The sequence below is a fragment of the Anas platyrhynchos genome, chromosome 2, assembly GCF_047663525.1.
Source record: "Anas platyrhynchos isolate ZD024472 breed Pekin duck chromosome 2, IASCAAS_PekinDuck_T2T, whole genome shotgun sequence".
Lineage (NCBI taxonomy): Eukaryota > Metazoa > Chordata > Aves > Anseriformes > Anatidae > Anas > Anas platyrhynchos.
The window spans coordinates 122,144,540-122,159,288 of NC_092588.1; the positions used below are offsets into that span (position 1 = coordinate 122,144,540).

Sequence of the window (14,749 nt, forward strand, 5' to 3'; positions counted from 1 at the left end):
TCAGAGACATACGTTATAAAACTGAAGGAAATATTTAGCTGACTATGATAGAAAAATTGAGGCAAAGTGCATATAAATATATAGTGTCTGTGTATAAATTTGTATGTGCTAAGGTAGGTTTGAGAGTTGAATATTTTATTTTAACTGAAAAGTTTATTTTACACTCTGAGGATCTTTAAATGTCATTCCATCCATTTGGTGGAGCAATAGCTTAGCTAATGAAAATTGATATTTCATAGTTTTTCATTCTTGTGTAACATCTGTAAACATGTTCCCAAACTCTAGATGCAGTCCTGTAATTAACATAGTGTTTCCATGGCATTTCATCAATGAATAGAAAAATTAAGATTTATACAGATGGGGAAAAAACTTGGGTTAAAATTTAAGCAACCTCTGCATGCTTTCTCTACTCCAGATGAACAGTGAGGTATAGTCCAACTCCCTGTCTATACGAGGGCAAGATCGATTTAGAAATAAAGCGTTTTTTCCTTTTACAGAAGATGTGTAGCTCTCTGATCACAGCACTTAGTTTCTTTATTTTTCATTGGTGTTTTCTCTCCATGTAATATACATAGGAAGTTAATGATGAAAGAGTAGTAAAGTATTCATTGAAACTGAGAATTATAGTATTTGCAAATGTAAAATCATAATTTACATAAATGTTATAGTCAAGAACATTATGAATGTAAATATGCCTTCATCTATTCTCAGTCTTATAATGCCATTCGTTGTCCAGTGGGAGATGAAGAGTGATGTTGAGACTGCCGTTTAACCTATTATAGCAGCCTAAAAAAATTAAATAGCCTTGATGTAAATATGAGGTGGGAAAAGAGTATTCATCTCCATTAAGTGACATAAAAAACCATGGTAAGAATAACAGGCGGGTGGGTGTGCATTAAGCAGTGAAATCCCTAAATTCAGACTCTAATTATAAGCACAAGGACAATTGCCTCCCACGTACTTAAACTGTTATGGGTTTTTCAGACAGAAAATATGCTTCACAGTTCTTCAGGCACCAAATATGGATTTTCTTTTGCATTCTTTTTCACCTGATGCATAATTCCTTCTCTTCCATTACAAAATGAGGCCCTAATACTAAAAAGCTGTGTTTGTTTTCCTTAGTAAGATTCGGTCTTTAGGTATTTTTCTTGATCTCATCTATGCTGACAAAGTCCTACCCTTTTTATTGCGTCATAAGAAGGTCTTGCACCATTATATTCAGATTAACTGGGACAACTCATTTATGTTTGTTTTTTGTTCAATTGTTTCAGCTTCAGATTGCCGTTCCATAGTCCTGTGGATGACCAGTGGCTGGCATACCTGTTGTTTCACGTAGGTCACTCTTTCCTTGTTTCTAGATTATGTATTCTCATAAAGAAAGATAATATGCTTGCACCTTTTTCTGAAATTATTATTACATTAGATCAAGCAACTTTTTCATACTGAGTAATTGGAGAAAAGCACGTTACCTGTGGAATTGCAAATGAGAACAAAGTTGGTTTGTAAAACTGTCTTTTAAAGCTAATTGTGTGTTGCAGCTTCTTAAATATTAAAATGCTTCCAGTACAGGAGAGATCATTTTGGTTATATAGCTGTTCCATCTTTGCCATAATACAAGGTAAAGATTTAATTCTTTTTTTTTTTTTTAAATCAAAATCATTACTTCAGTTTGAGATTGATATTTATGATACAAAAGGAGATGCATTATGTCCCTAGCTAACCTGATGTAATAATTAAGATATTGTGTTCCTAGACTAAATGTATCCAATTTTGTGTTTCAGTAATCAAGCATAGAAAAGGATAATAGGACACAATTAAAGTTATTGACTATCACATCTTTTCCACATGTAGTAAGTTGTAGATCACAAATGAGTCATTTTTAATCTTATCATAAACGAAATATATTGATCTTAAATATCTCTCTCCCGCACATGAAGAGATTTTCCTGATAGTAACTCTTTTAAGTCCTTTTAGGCCCTTTTAATTTCAACTTTCTTTTAAATTGAAGATACTGTGCCAGGATATGGTATTCCAGTAATGCCATATGTGCAGATAATTTCTTTAATACTACCATATATTTCCCTGTAATGCTCCCAGGGATTGTTTTTAACTTCCTAGCTACAGCAACATAGGAGCAGTTGGTTTATTTACTGTGACTTCTAAGTTCTTTAGGGATTCACTGCTTTCTAGGATGCAATCCTCCGTTTTATGTGACCTGTTCTTAAATAAACAAAAATAATGAAATTTATACTCTGAGATGTACTTAATATGTGCAGCTTATTGGAAGGTTTTTTGTTTGGTTGGTTTTTATTTATTTTGGTCAGGGCAGAGCTTCAGCTTTTCCCACACCAGCGAAGAGGTAGACACTGGGTTTCATATGTATTTTGTGTGATTGATATTTTAAAAGAGACAATAAAGGGGATTTCGCAAAGCATTAGAGCATTAATACAGCACAAAGAAGGCTTATAATGTGTTTAGCTTTTGCTGATACCTAATGATACGGCAAAAAAGCACTCTACTACAAGGCTGCTTTTAAGATCCAAGGGAACCAGAGGAATTGTTAAGAATAATGGATAGCATAACTTAGATTAATTCTCCTAAATTTATTTTTAGGAGTAGAAGCACAAAAATCCTGCCTTAATCTTGCTATTTCTTTTAGGTATGCTGCTTATTTTGCTTTTAGTAACTTGTAATTTAAGATCACAGTTATTAGGTGTATTTCTGCATTTTATATATCGCTCCCAGATGCTACAGTATTAGTTTTTATCACTGCATATTTTATGAAATGTCAGCCTTCTGTTGGCTGTTCACGCAGCATTGTTAGTGATCAAAGCCACAACATAAAGGAGAGGAATCTAAACAGTTGGCTTATCTTTGTCCTTCATTGTGACACAATACCATAAAATTACTTTACTATATAAAAGGCAAGCAAAGCTTCATGTAGCACACTCTGAAAAGGTGAACTTCTTGTTAGGCTCAACAAAACATAAACTCTTACCAGTGATTATTTTGTATAAGGAAAGTAAAGTTAGCAATTATATATTTTCGCTGTGGAAGAAGTTTCATCTTTTTCTGCCTTTTTTTAAAACACAATGTTCTTTTTTTATTAAAATGCTATTATAAATCTATCCATTAAATTAATTTTTTGAAATGGAAGAAATGTTGTGGCCTTTAGAGTAATCTGTATGATACGTTTTGGAACTTCTCTGGAATACAATTAGTCAAAGCATACTATATCATTTGAAGGGTGATACATGGGAAGATAATAGTCTTTACCTTATGAAAACTACTGATGATTATCAAGTGTATTTGGCTTTTATTTGGATGTGAGATTATTTTGAATTTATCTAAATTTCTGATTAAAAATATCAGAGCAAGTATCAGCCAGCCTTAATTTTTCTGCTTGCCTAAGTGAGTTGTGTATCAGAACTGAAGTAATAAAGTGGGAAAAACTCTACAAGCTCTGGAGATATTCTATAGGAATAAAAATCTTGAATGATTTTGATCAGCTGTTGTGTATGCCCTGCACAGCAGTTGGTTCAATCAATTTTATGTTTTGGGATGGTTTTATTAAAACGAGCTGCTGCTTTCAGTAAATCATTGTAAAGATGCTAGCTTTGTATATGCTTTTTGGGGACCTGCAGCTTACCAATGCAGTCTCTCAATATAAACATACGTAATTCTGCTCACCAAGAGGCTGGGCTGAATTAGTACTCCCCTTACAATGCAAAGTATTTACCAAGACTGGAAGGACAGGAAAAGGGAAATAGTCTCATCTTAGGGTCATGGTGGAGAAAGTAAAGAGCAGAAGTATTTATGTCATATCGTGAAGGTCAAAGGCAGGCCTGGTAGTTTAAAGGAAGATGATGATGCACATGACCTGTTAGAATATGTTTGTCTTTTCAACTGCAACATCATCCTGCCTTTCAGGGACTTGGATACCTGCAGCCTGCCTTTTTGCATTTCTGTCTTGAAATCTGTCTTCTTCTGGTGCACAAGAACTTTTAATAAATTGAAATGTAGATAGATAACGTCAAAAATGCTATGAAAGGTGTTACTTATGTTTGACAAAGTTGAAATGTTTTGTTCTGATTTCATCTGCATTAATATTTGTTTAATATTTAAAAGTTGTATTTATTTTAAGTGGATCCCCTAACAGCTTACATGTCTTACTTGTTTTGATAAGCACTTCAGAGGCTTTGAACAAACTGACAGTGGTATTATTCTGAACAGCCTTATGATTGAGATGATCATGTTCATCCAATTTTACTTAAATGCTGGAAGAGGTTGTTCCCATTTATATTCAAATTTTTCTTAGTTCTTTCTGAATGTGCTTTGAGAATAAAGTGGCTAGAAAACAAACTGCCATCAGCCAAGTTAAGGTTGAATATATTTAGTGTATCAGAAGCATTAATTTTTTAAATTAATTTTGAAAAGTGAACATTGGCAAAGCAAAACATTATGACAGCAACAAGTAGTTGATCCCTCAGCTACCTGACAATAGTATGCTGAGTGTGGGCTATCCTTTCTGTATGAATAATGCATCACACAAAGTCAATGTCACTTTCTCCTTCTCTTCTGCCTTGGGTCCTGTATCAATTTTATGATCCACCTACAACCCCTCACAACTGAAAGAGCTGAATATTCAAAACTGCAAAGCATTCCCTGTCTCTGTCAAATTTTGTGATCGGTTTCTGTTCTGGTTTATTGCAGTGTGTCTTACATTGTACAGTTTCATCCACTGGTTACTTAAGAAGGTGAATTTTACATCTCTTATATCCAGTGGGATTTTGGTTTGCTGAGGAATGCAGAGAAACCTCAAGCCTGCCCTGGCTGTAATGAAGGGTTTGGAGGCACCAGAAAGATGGTGATGCTTATAGCATGCTTACTGTCCTCAGCAGGAAGAGCTGTTGCTCCTAGAGTAAAGTTCTATGAGGTTATTACAAGCAGGCCTTAAGGTGCCTGAGAATGGGGGCCAAAAACGTTTGTCACTGTTCTTTGAGAGTCCATAAGAAATTTATGTGAGCACAGAGAGAAGGCAGAAAGGAATTAAGGCAGTCTTTAAAGAGGTTGAAGCATTTTTTTCCTATGCTGGTCTTAGTAATTTTATCAGAGGTGTCAAGTCTGTAGTTGGAAAGTAAACATTTTGTTTGGAGCTCTCTTTTATTTGTACATGTAAGACTACTTCAAACACATGGTGAGATAAACAGATGCTAAAGACATTTCAAAAGGTGACAAAATGCAAAGTTTATCATGCAGGCTCTCATATTTTTACACTGATGAATCTCTCTGATTCCCTGGCCAACCAGTCATGCATTCATTATTAAATGCATGGCTTTCACATATCTATTTGCAAACCTAATACACACCAATTGCACAGTGACCAAAAGTCAAGTCAAGTCTTGATGAAGCATAATACATAGTTTGAAAGATGTAATATTTGTTTCTGTAATTGCTCTGTGGTGCACAGCTTCAATCTTTGCGTGAAGAGGTGGTAAAAAAGATGGGATGATAGCTCTTTGTTAATATGGAGAATATAATTACAGTAGCTTAGTGCTTTTTAACCTGATACTCTTGAATCTTGATATGCACTCATACAACTGATATGCTTTGGAAACTTAATTTCACTTTACAGGTATTTTGGATGTTCATATGCTCAAAATGTTTTATAGATTGGTCCTACAGTTTGTAAGCATGTAACCTTATTTTCATAAAAGAAAAAAAACTTCTAGGGCAATTTTTACTACCTTTCCATGTTGGTTTTAAAGGCTTTCTTTACTAGTAAATGAGTGCAGTGCTTTGTTGAGCCTGCAGACAATGCTAGCACCACCAAACCCAAAGATTTTTTAATGTGCTGTTATCCTCACATCTCTAACCTGAGTGTTATAAATGTAACTGACAGACAAAATTGAGTCAAATTCATAGTTAAAAATTTCTTAATAAGATATAAATTGCTAGTTTGGACTTGAATCCCTGTTGATGAAAATTGTGTTTCTAAAATGTTGCTATACTAGTTTACGCAAGGGATATCCCAATGCTTTTACCTGAGGGATGTAGTGGTGAGATTGCTGTTATGCACTGCAGAGAGCTCAAGAAAAGTCAGAAGTGCCTATCAACAAAGTCATGTTCAAGAAACATTATACTGTAGCCACAAATTTAAGGACTTCAGGTCGACTCTATCCTCTCTTATTAGCAACATCCTAACATTTTGAATCACTTCCATTGAATTGGTTAGAATTGGCAAAGGGAAATGTCATCGGAGTTTCTAGGAAGCTGTCTTCAGTGTACCTTTTTATTTAACGCGCAGATGGGTATTAATGATGAGCACAAAGGAATGCATGAGTGTTGTCTCACCTGCAAAAGTTAAGATGCTTTCATGGTAACAGAAGAGTAATTTATATCTTTACAAATCTAACGAAGTTTTAGTTTGGAATTTATTAGTAAAATAAATGGTACAGGTGCTAATGATACTTTTTTGCGAATACAAAATTTCTTGTATAGCTTAAATGGAAGCAGTTAGAAGTTCCTCTAACTCAACATTAAGCCATGTAATATAGTGCCATCTTCTGCTCCTGGTTCTTCCCTGAAAAATAAGTTGCTATTCTGCATAACAGTTTTCCCACTACTCTATAGCAACTGACAAAAACTGTAATGCTTCAGACTTAGTCTTTATGTTTTCATTGGTGGTGACCATAATGATGCCTCCTGAATACATACCTCCTTAATATATAAGGTATATAATACATACCTCCTCGATATACTGCTAGACAAGCATGAGAAGTGGGCCCACGTGAACCTAATGAGGTTCAACAAGCCCAAGTGCAAGGTGCTGCACCTGTGCCAGGGCAATCCCAGACATGAGCTCAGACTGGAAAAAGAAGTTGTTGAGAGCAGCCCTGAAAAGAAGGACTTGAGGCTTCTGGTGGACAAAAGGCTTGATGTGAGCCAGCAGTGTGCACTTGCAGGCCAGAAGGCCAACTGCATCCTGGGCTGCATTGACAGAGGGGTGATTGTCCCCCTCTGCTCTGCCCTTGTGAGGCCCCACCTGGAGTGCTGCTTCCAGGTCTGGGGCCCCCAGCACAAGAAGGTTGTGGACCTGTTACAGCGGGTCCAGAGAAGGGCCACAAAGATGATTACGGGGCTGGAGCACATCTCCTATGAAGACAGGCTGAGAGAGCTGGGGATGTTCAGTCTACAGAAGAGAAGGCTCCAGGGAGACCTCATTGCAGCCTTTCATTGCTTAACAGGGGCTTATAAAAAAGATGGAAAGTTACCTTTTGCTCAGTCAGATGATGACAGGACAACAGGGAATGGTTTTAAACTAAAAGTGGGGAGATTTAGGTGAGATGTTAGGAGGAAATTCTTCACTCAGAGGGAGGTAAGGCACTGGCACAGGTTGCCCAGAGAAGCTGTTGATGCCCCATCCCTAGAGGGGTTCAAGACCAGGCTGGATGAGGCCCTGGGCAACCTGTCCTAGTGGGGAGGTGTCCTTGCCCATGGCAGGGGGAGTTGGAGTTAGATGATCTTTGAGGTTGCTACCAACCTGAGCCATTCTATGACATACTGAAAGGAATGACTAATGATGTAAAAAGGCTTGCAGTGACGCAATGATACTCATGTGACATCTGAGAAGAACTTTACTGATTTTTTTTATTTCTGTACATAGAATTTGAAATACAAACCAGTGGAATTTGCAATGATGTTACAAGGAGCTAGTTCATAGTTTTGTGTCTATCTCAGGCATGTAAGGGGTGTGGTACCCAGCCTGTTCTGTCTCAGGCGTAGGAGATTGCTGGTGACATCTTTCACTAAAGTGAGAGGGATGGGGCTGAAAAGGGAGGGGATTGGTCAAGGAACTATCAACAGTCTCCATTAACACCATAACCAAAGAGGCAGTCTGGCCAGCCAAAAGAGGAGTTTCCAACACACGTTTGCTTTGTAACTGAGGGAACATTGGGAGGTTTGATGTTTGGTTTTGATACGTTAATAAACACTAGCTTACACTTTTTAAAAGTGTGCTTTTTTTTTTTTTTAAGATTGCAACTAGCAACATCCTTTGTTTTTAAAAGCATGCATATGAAGTATAGGGAGATGCCTAACAAGCTCAGAAGAGCTTCAGAATACATTCATGCGTGCAGTATGGAGGATGTCAGCAGAATGCTGAAGAAATGCCATTATATCACAGAATTTGGCTGCATTGTATCCACCTTGCTTACAGAATGTATGCCGCTAAGCTCTTCCCTGTAAACACTGGCAAAGAACCAAGTTTCAGTTTCACTGAAGTCCACCCGAACTGTAGTAACTAATCTTGAAATTTCAGTATTTATATATTCATCAGGTGCGCTTTTAGTTGTGATATTAAATTTTTATTACAGCGTATTCTGAGAGGATTCCTATTCAGCTTCTGGCTGATTATTTTTAAGAGTGTTTAAAATAAGTTTAACATCTCCAGCTATGATTTGGAGGCCATAAAGGCAGATTGTTCTCTTTCATAGAAATTTAAAAGGTTACTATTTTAAAATATGCTAAGTGTCTGAGGTTGTAAAGGGCTAAAGAGAATAAAGGGAAACGCTTGCTGCGATTTGTTTTCAGTTATTCTGAAAAGTGATGCCATTCACATCAGTTAAAGAACAGGTTGGTTAAAGGTGGGAGATGCCCCATCTTTCAGGACTCCTTGTTAGATCACCTGCTATTTGATGGTGTGTGGTTACTGTGTTGGGAATGTGGGTGCCTTTCTAACCTCACATCTCATGAAATCTGTAGGGAAGGTGCTGAAATAAGATAGCTAACGGTAGCAGTAATTAGTCATTGATCATGTCTTCTGCTTGTTGTTGAGGTGGCAATCTAAGACTGTATCTCTTTATAATGACTAAATTGGAAGGAGCTCAGGAGTATCTGAACATTAGGCATGAGAGACTTTCAGACCCAAGAAACCAGGTCTTTTTAGGCTTGGACAAGGAAGCCATGCCATCTGTAGAGATGAATAGACTTCTGCCATGGATAGCAAAACAGAAAAGATCTGTCAGAAGTACAGGAACTGTAGCATGCTCCCATTTCCTTCCCTACACCTTACTTTGTTTTGCATTGCATCACAGATTTTAAGCTCATGCCGGCATAGGTGACATACAGCAAATTACAAAATACAGCTGTTTTCTCTCCCCAGTTCTGTAAATGTAAAGGGATTCTGTCCACTCTCCCAACTTCTGTTTCTCCTCCATGTTTTAGATTTTTAAGTTAACTTCAGCAAATTTGTAATAGGTAAAAATCACAGTGTAGTAACAACGTTTATTTTATTATTCTGTTTTGGAGTCTGTTTCTTATATAGTTGACTTCAGTACTCAGCACTGTCTAACATCAATTGCATATTTTAAGCAATGGCAATGAGGAGTTTAATAAAAAATAACAACAACAAACACTTTGGCAATTTATGTCACTGAAATTTGATTTTCACCAGCTTAGAGTTTTACTCACTGTTCATATATGCAAGATAAAATTAGAGATGCTGGAAGTTTGGAGGCTAAACTCTACTTTAACTTAATGCCTTGAATAGGAGTGGGGGGCCATTCTTCTTCCACATTTGAAGCATCCTCAAGCAAAGGTATTTCTTTGGGAAGTCTATTTTAATATTATTTTCATTGCATACTCTCTGCTTTTGGACTGTCTGAAATATTTTGTTTACTATTCACCCCATACTCCTCAAACCAAATTTAATGCTTCATCTATAGTGAGCACCCCACAGGAACACATGACTTACAAAAGGGACAAAATCAGCAGAAAAATAGGTGGTCTGAGCATTTATGCGTTAAATATGCATGTTAATTAGAAAAAATTAGAAAAAATATGAAAACAGATGTTACATAAATTATTTCAGTCTCAGGGTAGTAGTAACTTATACACTGACAATAACTTTTATACGTGCATATGTATGTGTATATCTGTTTCTGAATTTTGGAACATTTATGCAACTCCTACGTGGATAGCACTGGAAAAATAACTTCTAGTTTAGGTAGTGCCTCTGAATTCCACCTGCACTTGTGGCTGTTTTTCTCCTGTGCTGTAATATCCATGGCGTTCCTGAAAGAAAGTTCCTGAAAAGGCACAAGCAACAGAGAAGGTCAAATCTTCAGACTCGAAGAGTGTATTTCATGTTGACGTGGAAAATATATGGTATCTGATATATGGAAAACATTTTTTCTGTATGGTAATACTCTACTAGGAGATTAAAATTTTAAAACGGGACTGCAGTCCAGTGCTTTTGTCTCATGCATACCCCATTCTTTACTTCTGTCTCTTTTAATTCTATCTCCTCTGCGATGGGCAGAAAAAATCTTAAGCCCTGTTACCAGAGGGCAGCCCAGGAACAAAAACAGAAATGTTGAGAATGTGTTAACTGAAGAGAGAATTTCTAAGTGGATATTCATGCTAGAATTCATCTGCTCTTAGTGTAGTTGTTTTGTCATTTTATAAAGAAGATGCTTCTGACTGACAACCAATTTTCTGAATATAAGTTCTGATATAATTTGAATAATTACATAATTTCTGTCCATGTTTAAAAAAAAAAAAGACATATGTGCATATCATATTCTAATTATCACCACCAGAGACTGAAAAGTTAACTTCTCAGAAAATGAAGGCAATACAACATACAGTAAGGAGAAGTGTTGAAAAATAAAGACCTGTAGCCTTCTGTAAATTCTCAGATAATTATTTCAGTATAACATTTTGCTTTTCTAGCTTCATAGGTTTCATATTCTTTGAAACACTGCAAGTTTCTGTTTTGTGTGTTGTTTGTTTGTTTTTCTTCTGTAAAATCTAGCGCATACAGTGGAAAGATAAAAGGCTGCAAGAAGTAGACAATGAATTCTGGAAGACGAAGGATAACAATATTTCTAGCAGATTGTTAGTATTGAAGAGTTTTTTTAAAATAGTGTTCAGGGTATGCAATTGCTATTCTAGCAGATGCGCTATGCTAGTAAATGTATGAGAATGTGGTACTATATGAAAATGAATTACAGAAAACTATTAAGAATCTTATTTATGTCTTGAAGAGGAAATATATTACCATAAATCCTACTTTATACCAATAAATTGTGTTGCTTGCACAGAATTACTTAAACAAGAAAAAAAATCAGTGATGTGTTAATCCTTCACTGCACATGTATTCATTCACATTGCAAGAGTCAGATCACATGGGAAGAAAAGGAAATTGTATAAAAAGAAGTAAAATTGTTCCAGCTGTGTCTCTTGAATTTTCTGGGGGAAAAAAAATGAAAACATTCAGTATCGAACTCATTGCAGTGATGACTTTTAAGGCCTGATTTGAATCACCGTTAGTCTCTGAGCTGATGTCACCTCTCCTTTGCTATAGTTTGTATCTTTTTGTGAGCAGGTCACCTCTCATTTCCGGGAGAAGTCACTTCTGTTTGCAGCATACACATCTGATTCCATCCCACTGGAAGGTATTTTTGTTACAGTTACTTCCGAGTGACATAGCAGCAGACCTTAACCTCAGAGTCCAAACGTGTTAGAATCCCACAACTCCTTTTCTGCACTGATCATTTAATAGTGGTAAAATTGTAATTCCAGTATGTGCCCATTAATTCTGCAACAGTGGGAGGAAGCAATGCGTCTGCATTCACACAGCCTTTTTGTTTAAGGATGGATCTAGGCAGTTAAAGTGCATTTCAACGAGTATTATCAACCTCTGTAATTTCACTTCAGTAAAAGATACAACTCGAAATTCTCTTTGGGCGTACATCATAGTGAAATTCCTTTCCTGCCAGAAAACAACAGTTCTTTCAGGTGGCATTGCCCATTTCTTTCATTGGTAACCTTCCTTCCAGATTTAGGAAGAATAATTCTTAAAGAAATTTGGAGAGAGCATCTCCTTTGCTTTTGATACTAGCCTTACGCGATTAGAACCAGACTTGCCAAGGATCTCTGCTACCATTAATATAATTAAAAAATTATGGAAGTGTTTGAAAGAAGTGATATGTCACTTTGTCTGCAAGTTAAATAACTTATATTAATCCTGTGGACCCAAACAGTACTGTTGATTTCAGGCTGTGTTGTACAGTTAGAAAATTTCAGGTGTGGCCCCTGGTTCTCTGCAGTGAAACATACAGATCATTACTGATAGAAAAGTTAACATTCGACTCCTCTGCATCAGTTCTTTCCCATTTTGAAATGTTGGATCTGAGGAGGACTCTGAGATAGTAGAAGGATGAAATGTATTTCTCAAATGGGAACTATATCATTTCAGATGCCTGACTGGCCAGTTCAGAATTTAGACTCTTAGAAGTCTGAATGCACTGCTTCTCTCTACCTATGAAACAAAAAATAAGATCTTTCAATTATCCTTAGCTTTTTCTGTAGGTCACTTCTGATAATTTTAAGAAAAATTCATTAGCAATAGTTTGTCTTGTAAGACCCATAGACGGAAATGATGAAGTCTTCTGAGTCAAAAGATGTTAAATCTGATGTTCATAAGTTATTTTGTCTTTCAAACCTTTATGTGATCATGTTTTTATTATAAATTTTGAGCATGAAGGTATACATTCTGTGAAAACTGTATGAATTCAATTTATGGCTCATTGAATAGCTAGCAAATGTTATGGTTCTTCTCCTTTTCTTTCATTGTATTTCAGTATTTCCCACCAAAAAAATTGCAGAGATCTATACATGATCTAGAGATCTATAGAGATCTATACAGATATCCAGACTGGTTTTGCCCAAGTGATATATGCTTTAGAGTTTTCACACTTATAAAGAAGATAATGACCACTAATACTTTGAACACTTGAGGAAGGAAAAAGTCTCTGATTAGTATATATTATATGCACACATATATATGCACATGAAAGTTTCGTTTTCATAATACAGTTGTAGTAGTAAAGATGATCCTTTTTGCAGTACAGTGTGCATATCTATTTTATGTAGTTCTTCTCTATAGATTTTCATCCCACGCATATTAATAAACCTTGAGGTGCTTCCCACCTCAGCAATATTTATTAATATGACAGCTTTAAATAATATAACCATATTTATTGGTATTTATTAATATGACTGGCATTTTTAGATGGGGCAATTCTCTTTCACTTTTCTGGGAAAAATGCAATTTTGTAGGTATGTGCTTCCATCTGTCAATACTATATGATGCAGAATTGAAGGAATGTTCCTTGTGTTTGAAACAGAAGGCAGTGAGGCTTTTGGCTATAACTTATTTTTTGTTGTGAATTTGTTTCATGGTTTCTGATTGGCTTCTGAGAGATTTCTGTCTGGTGCAGCAAAAAAATAATAATCTTGTCATAGAAAACTCTGCTTTGGTTGACAGACGTGTGGGAGCGCAGAGGTATCATTCAGCAGCTTTAGGTTGCAGTACCTATTGCACTCAGTGAAGATAAAGATTGATTTTGATTGCTGTTGAGAAAGGTGTTACTGTAGTCTGCACTGCTGAAAATATGCTCTGAAATGTTCTGCGCTAGTTGACACTTGGAAAGAGCTATGGGTGATTGCAGAGAGGTCTGTATGACAGAGCTGTGGTCTCTGTGAAAGCTGATGGATATTATAGAGACTTTTATAGGAGGCCACTGTGAGAAACTGCATCGCAGAGATGCGTGGGGATGGTAGGAGGTTATTAGGGCTATTGAGGAGCCAATATGTGAGCTCCCTTTTCTGTGCTGTATCTTAAAAGAAGCTTTTTGCCAAACATTCTTCTTTAAAGAATTTTTGGTATTTCAAGAATTTGTGGTATTTTTTTCTCATCCTTTCTTCAGGGGAGTAGTAATAGCTGTGCTGCAGTATCTTGGTGTCTCTTTTGTGTGCATGAATGCTTGTGTGCAAATTACATATGGTAGGAAAAGGAAGCCCGAGAAAGTGACACAGAATATATAATGTACAATGATAAAGCATGTTACTTGAAATTATTTCCTATGGCAACTGCTGCTGTAGTGTGGTACTTGTCCAGAAGGAGAATATAGAGGAACATTGTTTTTACTGGGAAAAGTTTCATCATGTCCAAGGAGAAGGGTTGCAAAGACCGGTTACATCCTGAAATTCTGACTTCCTCAGACTTAGCCCATCAGCACATACGCCTTTTTCCTCAATTGCTGCAAAAATATTTGGAGGAATTTTTCAAGAAATGTGGGTTTCCAAAAATAATTTTGTAATGTATTGAGTAATAGATTATATATTTATTGTTTCTCTGAACCTTTCATATTTTGCTGACTAGCCCAACATAAGGGAAAGCTATTGCAGTAGTAACATAGCAAGAGAAAGATGGCAGGAGGTAGTTAAAAATGTTTCTATTGCTATGAACAATGTACAGCAAGTATTACAGAGGCAGGTGCATCAGGCACCGCATTTCAAAGATTTTCTTTAATATGTAATCTGGTTCGCCATACTTCCTTACAATTTACAACAGAAAATTTGTCAGAAATACACTTGGCCTCTAATGAAAAAAGAAAGTATATACACTAAGTGTAAGAGCGTAAGATCTGCTTTTTTATGGCATATTAGCCATTTTCAAATCATCATCTTATTCCATATTTTTAAACTGCTCAAGTAGCATCAGGCTCTGTAGCATTTCAGTATCCTTATCTTTAGGTATTTTTTTCACCATCTTTCATGTTGCATAGTCAGTTTGGAGGACAACACATTTTACAGTGTTCACATTCCAGTGCATGGTAAAACATGATTAAAACTAATAATGTATAAATTACAAACATCACAATAACTTTACCACTCTTCC

The 14,749-nt window shown here is 36.2% G+C and overlaps 1 protein-coding gene across 8 annotated transcripts in view; it reads left to right on the plus strand.

Moving 5' to 3' along the window:
- TBC1D5 (TBC1 domain family member 5) overlaps nt 1-14,749 on the plus strand; it is a 317,118-nt gene that overhangs the window by 71,090 nt on the left and 231,279 nt on the right. For 4 of the 8 annotated variants that reach the window (XM_072033500.1, XM_072033497.1, XM_072033498.1 and 1 more), the window contains one exon: nt 1,272-1,332. The exons of the other annotated variants lie outside the window; for them this stretch is intronic. The gene's annotated coding sequence lies outside the window, so the exon portion shown is untranslated. The remainder of the gene's footprint in view (nt 1-1,271; nt 1,333-14,749) is intronic. 8 annotated transcript variants of the gene reach the window in all.